The sequence below is a fragment of the Zingiber officinale genome, chromosome 1A, assembly GCF_018446385.1.
Source record: "Zingiber officinale cultivar Zhangliang chromosome 1A, Zo_v1.1, whole genome shotgun sequence".
NCBI lineage: Eukaryota > Viridiplantae > Streptophyta > Magnoliopsida > Zingiberales > Zingiberaceae > Zingiber > Zingiber officinale.
Window position 1 is genome coordinate 38,164,417 of NC_055987.1, and position 7,394 is coordinate 38,171,810.

Consider the following 7,394-nt stretch of genomic DNA (forward strand, 5'->3'; position numbering starts at 1 on the left):
AATCGCGATGCTGGTCAAAATCAGGGTCCGGGCGCCCGGAAGGGTTCCGGGCGTCCCGGAGGGCTCCGGGCGCCCTGGAGCCCAAAGTCAACAGCCGTTGACTTTTTCATCCGGGACCTCTTCTCTGGTTTAGTCCCGCCTCGGTCCGGTTCTTCTCCTCCGGATCCGCTCACTTGGGTGATCTCTGCCATCCGGAAAAGGGCTCACCCGAACCCAACTTCTGGTCTTCTCGAGCGGGCTTCCCTCCGGCTTCTCGTCCCTCGGAATCGCCGCGTGTTTTCTTCTCATCCGCCGGCGTACTCATCCACAATCTTCGTCCCTCAGACGCACCGCGTGCCATCCTTCTCGCTAGCTGCGTCTCTTGCTCCCCGAGCAATCTTCCGCTCCGGCTTTCATCCCTCGGAACCACCGCACGCTTCCTTCTCGTCCACCGGGGTACTCTTCCGCAGCACCTCGTCCCTCGGACTGTCGTCCTTCTCGCTAGCTGCGTCTTCCGCTCGACTACCTGTGTTCCTAAGCTCCTGCACACTTAGACACAAGGTTAGAAACACACAGGACCTAACTTAACTTGTTGATCACACCAAAACAACCTTGGGGTTCCAACAATCTCCCCCTTTTTGGTGTGATCAACCCAAGTTAAGATAGGGTAAAATAGACTTTAAATAAAATTAAGTAACTTAACTTAATTTGTAATTTAAGTACAAAAAGATAGAAAAAAAATTAACTCTATCTACCTCAGTACCAAAAAGATAGACAAAAAATTAAATCTATCTACCTCCCGCTAGACTTATACTTTCCCTTCTCCCCCTTTGATCACAAAAAAATGGGGTTCCAAGAGAAACAATCTAAGGGTTAAAGAATTTGAAAAAAATATTTAAAAGAAATTCATAAAAACAATTTTAAGTTTTTGCAAGAATTATTTTGAGAAATATTTCTAACTTAGAATTCATAAAAACTTTCTAAGTAATTTGAGCATAAATTTCTAATTTCAGAAAATCTTTTAATTTAAGAAAGAATGTTTTTTTTTGTTTGAAAATTTTTAAGCACATAAATGACTTAGTCAATTAAAAATTTCTAAGTAAGTAAATTTCTAAATTGAAATAAAATGTTTTGAATAACCCTTTTTAAAGCACTAATTAATTCTTGTATTAATGCTTCATTAGTAAGTTAATTAAACATTTATTTCAATATTTTGGCTTCCAGGTCGTGGCGAGGCACTAGGCCTTCTTGGTTATTGGAGCAACAACCACTTCCTTGACAAAGTCTCATAAAGAAATTATTTGTTTAATTTTCTCACTTAAAGCGCTAATTTTAATTTTAAAATTTAGTTTAAGTATGATTTAGGAACCCAATATAGGTTCCAACCTACTGGATTAACTAAAAAGTTTTTAGGAACATATTTTCGTGAAATGTTCCTAATTTGTTCAGGGTGATATTTAAAGTACCAATTTAAATTATTAAATCTTCTAACATTGGTTTTAGATGAACATGCATGGTTTTTCAAGTTATCTACTTGAATTTTCAAATCATCGTTTTCAAGTTTCAATTTTTCATTTGCTAGTTTTAATTTATCTAATTCTTCTAAGGGACAAGACTTAGCTAGAATTACTTTTAAATTTTTATTTTCACTTTCTAATTTGCAGCAATCTTTTGTTAAAAGTTTAATAAACTTAAATATTTTATCGGGAGGAAGAGATCATACCTGACTTACCTTGTCGATCTCGTTGTCTGTTTCTCCCCCTGAGCTGCTGCTTTCTTCCGACGTGTCTCCCCCTTCATCGATGCTCTCGATGCTCATTTCGGAAGAGCTTGAATCGCAGTCGTCGTCTTGATGACTCGCCATCAGTGCGAGTCCGGAGAAAGCTTCGACTTCCGATTCGGACGATGTATCATCCCACGTCGCCTTTAGGGCCTTTCGCTATTGGATAGGCTTCTTACCCTTCTCCTTGTCCTTGTTCTTCAGCTTGGGGTAGTTGTCCTTGACGTGCCCTTCTTCGTCGCAGTGGTACAGCGGATCGTTCTTTTCCTTTTTCCTTGCGGATGGTTAGTAGATCTGGATTTACAAAGTTTCTTGAATCTTCTTACCATCATTACCATTTCCTCGTCGTCGAGAGAGGATTCTGATTCTGGTTCGTCTCTCGAGGCTTTGAGGGCGACGTTGTATTTAGGCTCCTTCATTACTGCATATCTTGACTCATGCACTTCAAATGTTGAAAAGAATTCTTCTAATGAAATCTTTTCTAAATCTTTAGAAATCTAAAATGCATCTACTAATGATGCCCATTTGGTATTTCTAGGAAAGGAATTTAAAGCGTACCTGAGCGAATCTCGGTTACTTACCTTTTCTCCGAGATTCGAAAGTCCGATGATAATTTCTTTTATTCTCGAGTGCAGATGCGCGACTAACTCGTCTTCCCCAAGTCGCAGGCTGGTGAGCTGATTGCGAAGCAGATCTCTTCTGGCGAGCTTGGCTTCGGACGTTCCTTCGTGCAGCTCGAGGAACTTCTCCCAAAGTTCCTTTGCAGAGTTGTATTTACCGATCCTGTTGACTTCTTGAGGCGGAAGAACGCTTAGCAGATGGTACTATGCTTTGCCATTCGCCACGAAGTTGACCTGCTCCTTTTTTGTCCATTTATCTATTTCTTTGTCCTCTGGAGCTTGAAAGCCAAGTTTCATTGTTAAAAATAATTCACTATCTGTTGTAAGAAATACCTGCATATGTTTTTTCCAAGTGGCAAAATCCCCTTCGAATTTCGGCGGGTGAATGCTTGGTCCGACCATCTCGTTGCTTCGTTCGGCGGTTAGTCCTCCTGAAGCGCCTTGGCTCTGATACCACTTGTAGGACCGTTGAGCCGGCTAGAAGGGGGGTTGAATAGCCCTGTAAAAAAAAACAAAAGAAACCCTTCTCGAACTCTTAAACTAACACTTGTATAAAATTAGCTAAGCAGAAATACAAGAAAGAAACGAGGCACCGTGTTTGACTTGGTTACAACCGGAGAGGTTGTTAATTCAAGGAAAGTGATCGCACTAAAAACTCCTTCAGGTGGAGAAGCCTCTTACACCGGTGAAAGCACAAAAACAGAAGCTAAACTAGAACAGTGAGCGCACAAGCATTTGGAATGTTAATTACTAAGTTAATCAAAAGCTTCTGGACCAAGGCTATATTTATAGCCTTGGTCGGGGCGCCTGGAAGGGTTTCGGGCGCCTGGAAGGGTTCCGGGCGCCCTGGGAGGATAAAAATTTATTCCCCAACGTTCAGATCGCGTAAATCGCGATGCTGGTCAAAATCAGGGTCCGGGCGCCCCGGAGCCCAAAGTCAACAGCCGTTGACTTTTTCGTCCGGGGCCTCTTCTCTGGTTCAGTCCCACCTCGGTCCGGTTCTTCTCCTCCGGATCCACTCACTTGGGTGATCTCTGCCATCCGGAAAAGGGCTCACCCGAACCCAACTTCCGGTTTTCTCGAGCGGGCTTCCCTCCGACTTCTCGTCCCTCGGAATCGCCGCGTGTTTCCTTCTCGTCCGCCGGTGTACTCATCCGCAGTCTTTGTCCCTCAGACGCATCACGTGTCGTCCTTCTCGCTAGCTGCGTCTCTTGCTCCCCGAGCAATCTTCCGCTCCGACTTTCATCCCTCGGAACCACCGCACGCTTCCTTCTCATCCACCGGGGTACTCTTCCGCAGCACCTCGTCCCTCGGACTGTCGTCCTTCTCGTTAGCTGCGTCTTCCGCTCGACTACCTATGTTCCTAAGCTCCTGCACACTTAGACACAAGGTTAGAAACACACAGGACCTAACTTAACTTGTTGATCACACCAAAATAACCTTGGGGTTCCAACAGAAATGGGTCTTGAGGATGAAAATAGAGAGGAGAAGGAAGGGAAAATAGGGAAGTTTCTTCTCTCCTTTCGGTTTTGTGGCTTGAAGAATTTTTAGATCTAGATATAGATCTAACCAAAAGTGAGCTCTAGAGGTGGGAAATCAGGGATTGATGAGGTGTATTAGAGAGGAGAAGGCTTTTGGGAGAGAGGGAGATTGAAATAGGATTTCTTGGAACAGGAGGCGGCGCGCACGGGTTGAGACACGACCGTGTCTTATAGACACGGCCAAGTCAAGCGAGATGCCGCACGACCGTGCTGATTGGCACGACCTCCTTCTTTCTCCCCTTGGCCGAAGTGGCATGGCCGTGCCGGTTGGCACGACCCCTATCTTTTTCTCCTCTGTATGAGTCACACGGTCGTGCCAATTGGCATGACCTGGATCTTCTTCCTCTCTGGCAGGGTTGCACGATCGTGCCAATTGGCACAGCCCGTGCCTCTTTCTTCTCTGCACAAGCCACACGACCGTGTAGAGTTGCACGGCCCGTGGCTTTAGTCTCCATGTTGGCTTCACACGGCCGTGTGAGGTCACACGACCAGCTCCTTTAAGCTCATAGTGATTCTCTTTTCGTCATTTCGGCTCCTCCATCGCCTCCACGCCCATGAAAACGCTCATGACCAGCTCATGGAGGCTATGCACATCCTAAAAATGAAATACCCAAAATAAAATACTAGACTAAAACTCACTAGAGAAATAGAACGACAAAAAGGAATGATGAACTAAAATGGAAGAAAAACCCTTGGGTTGCCTCCCAAAAAGCGCTTGTTTTAGATCTTTAGCTTGACTCCGTTTCAATTAATATGGACTAAACCCTTGGAAGGATGGCTCTCCTCCTAGGGTTAATGCTCCAGCCTGTGCCTTCGGTTTTGCTTGTGTAGGACAAATGTATTTCTTGTTGCTTGCTGGAGGGGAACTCTCATGGAAATTGCACTCCTCGACTTTGAGTATGTTGATCTTGTGAGAATTTCCCTGAGAAGAGGGGTTGCAGATGGAGGAATCTAATAAATCAAACTCAATCTTTCCTTTGCCGATTTCCAAGGATAACCTGTGACTTTTTACATCGATGATGGCTCCAGCTGTGGCAAGGAATGGTCTTCCAAGGATAATCAGTATCTTAGGGTCTTCCTCCATATCCAAGATAATGAAATCTGTGGCAACTATACATCCACCCACCTCAACTGCTACATCTTCCACCATCCCCATTGGGTATCTGCATGAATGGTCAGCTAATTGTAGCGCCATAGTGGTCAATTTAATATTCTGGAGGCCCAACTTCTTGCATAAAGAGTACGGAAGCAGGCTGACGCTGGCCCCCCCAAGTCGCAGAAAGCTCTCAGTATGAGTTCAGAACTAATTTTGCACGGTATGGAGAAGCTTCCTGGATCCTGAAGCTTTGGTGGAGAATTCGCCATAAGGAGGGCGTTGCAATTCTCTGTTAATGCCACGGTCTCGAAGTCGCTTTTTTGCCTCCTATTAGATAAAATTCCCTTTAAAAATTTTGCGAACTTCGGCATTTGGTGCAGCACATCTATCAATGGTACTTCTATGCAGATTTCTTTGATCATCTTCAAGAATCGGTTGAACTCTTCGTCTTTCTGGGATGCTATAAGCTTCTGAGGAAAAGGGATTGTCTGATTCTATGGGGTAGCTTGAAGAGTTTCTTCAATCTTTTTAGTAGTCTCTTCTCCATCCCTGTTTTGAGTTTGATTGGGCAATAGGAGAGAAGGCTCCTTCTCTGAGTCAAACTCCTTCTGAGTAATGATTTGAGGATCTCCCACAGTACGTCCGCTCCTCAGCTCAATGTGGTTGCAATGTTCCAATGGATTTAAGTCTGGCTTCCCTGGGAATGTACCCTGTGCTCTTGAGATAGACTGAGCTATCTGGCTGTCTTGCATCTTTTGATTTTTTTCAGAGTTTTCCAGCCTCTGAGTCAGTTGTTTGATCTCGTTCCTCATCTCCTTTTGCTCCGAGAGAGCTTGCTCAGGCATCTTTTCAATCTTGGACAGTTGTGAAGGTTGCTGTTGTTGATAGGTCTGTTGTCCAGATTGGTGGCTTTGTTGCCTAGGCTGATAATTCTGATGTGCTGGTCCTTGATCCTGATTATTTCGGTATGAGAAATTGGGGTGATTCCTCCATCCAGGGTTGTATGTATTGGAGTACGGATTATTTTGCCTCTGATTGTAGCTGGTTATAGCATCACACTGCTCAAGTTGGTTCATCTGTGCCTGTATCGGCCCAAAGGGGCAAGTGTCTTGAGCGTGATCTGTACTTTCACAGGTGTCGCAGACGCATGCTATTGCATTAGCTGTGTTGCCTCCCATGGCGTCAAATTTCTTGGTCAAAGCATCCAGCTTTGCAGACATCAGTGTAACTGCATCTACGTCGAATTTCCTTGACGCTTTAATTTGATTCCCCGTAAAAGAGCCACTGGATCTTTCAGATGCCCATTGATGGTGGTTCTGCGCCACATTTTCTATGATCTCTTTGGCTTCATCGAGGCTTTTGTTCATCAGTGCTCCTCCTGCTGCAGAATCAAGAGATACCTTTGTATGATAATTTATCCCATTGTAGAAGGTGTGCAGAACTAACCATTTTTCAAGGCTATGATGGGGGCACTGTCTTAGCATACTCTTGAATCTATCCCAAGCTTCAAATAATGATTCTGAGTCTATCTATTTGAAGCTGGCAATCAGGTTCCTCATGTGAGTAGTTTTGCTGGGTGGGTAGAACTTATCCAGAAACTTTTGCTCACACTACTCACAGGATGATATGCTGTTCGCTGGAAGGGAGTTCAGCCACTGCTTGGCTCTGTCTTTCAGGGAAAACCCGAAGAGAAGTAGTCTGACTGATACTGGAGGGACCCCGTTCACCTTCATAGTGCCACAGATCTCGTAGAACAACTCTAGGTGGTGGTTTGGGTCCTCATGTGGTCCTCCTCCGAATTGATTTTGCTGGACCATGTGGATTACCGCGGGCTTGATTTCAAAGTTGTTGGCTTCAATGGGCGGTCGAGTGATGCTGGACCGAACCCCTCGTGCATATGGTGCTGCGTAATCTTTCAACAGTTTGTCGACCATTTCTGAGGATTCTTGTGCTGCTTGGAATGCCTTCTGTAGATTTCTTCTCCTCAGAAAGGTCCTGTCAATCTCTGGATCAAAGGGTAGTAGCTTTCCTGGAAGGTTAGCTCTACGCATGCAATAATAAGATATGAAATATGATAGCGGAATAGAAAATAAAAAAAATGAATGTGGAAAATTAAGAAAAGAAAAGAAAGCCTAGTCCAATCCGATATGATTTTGCTAATGTTATAGACGTAGTCCCCGGCAACGGCGCCAAAAACTTGTTACGATCCGCAAGTGCACGGATTTGTCGTTAGTAATAAAAATATCGATCCCACAGGGACTGGTTATAAGCACTACCAATTGTTCACTAAGGGTTAGCTAGACTACCAATGGTTGTGACTAATCTAAGGAAGAAAGGTCGGGAAGAGGAATCGAGAGTTGGTGAGTCGAAGTGTTCAC

General features: G+C 44.5%; 1 pseudogene; it reads left to right on the forward strand.

Moving 5' to 3' along the window:
- Positions 1–6,471: 6,471 nt before the first annotated feature.
- LOC122039264 lies at positions 6,472–6,543 on the forward strand (annotated as a pseudogene).
- Positions 6,544–7,394: the final 851 nt, after the last annotated feature.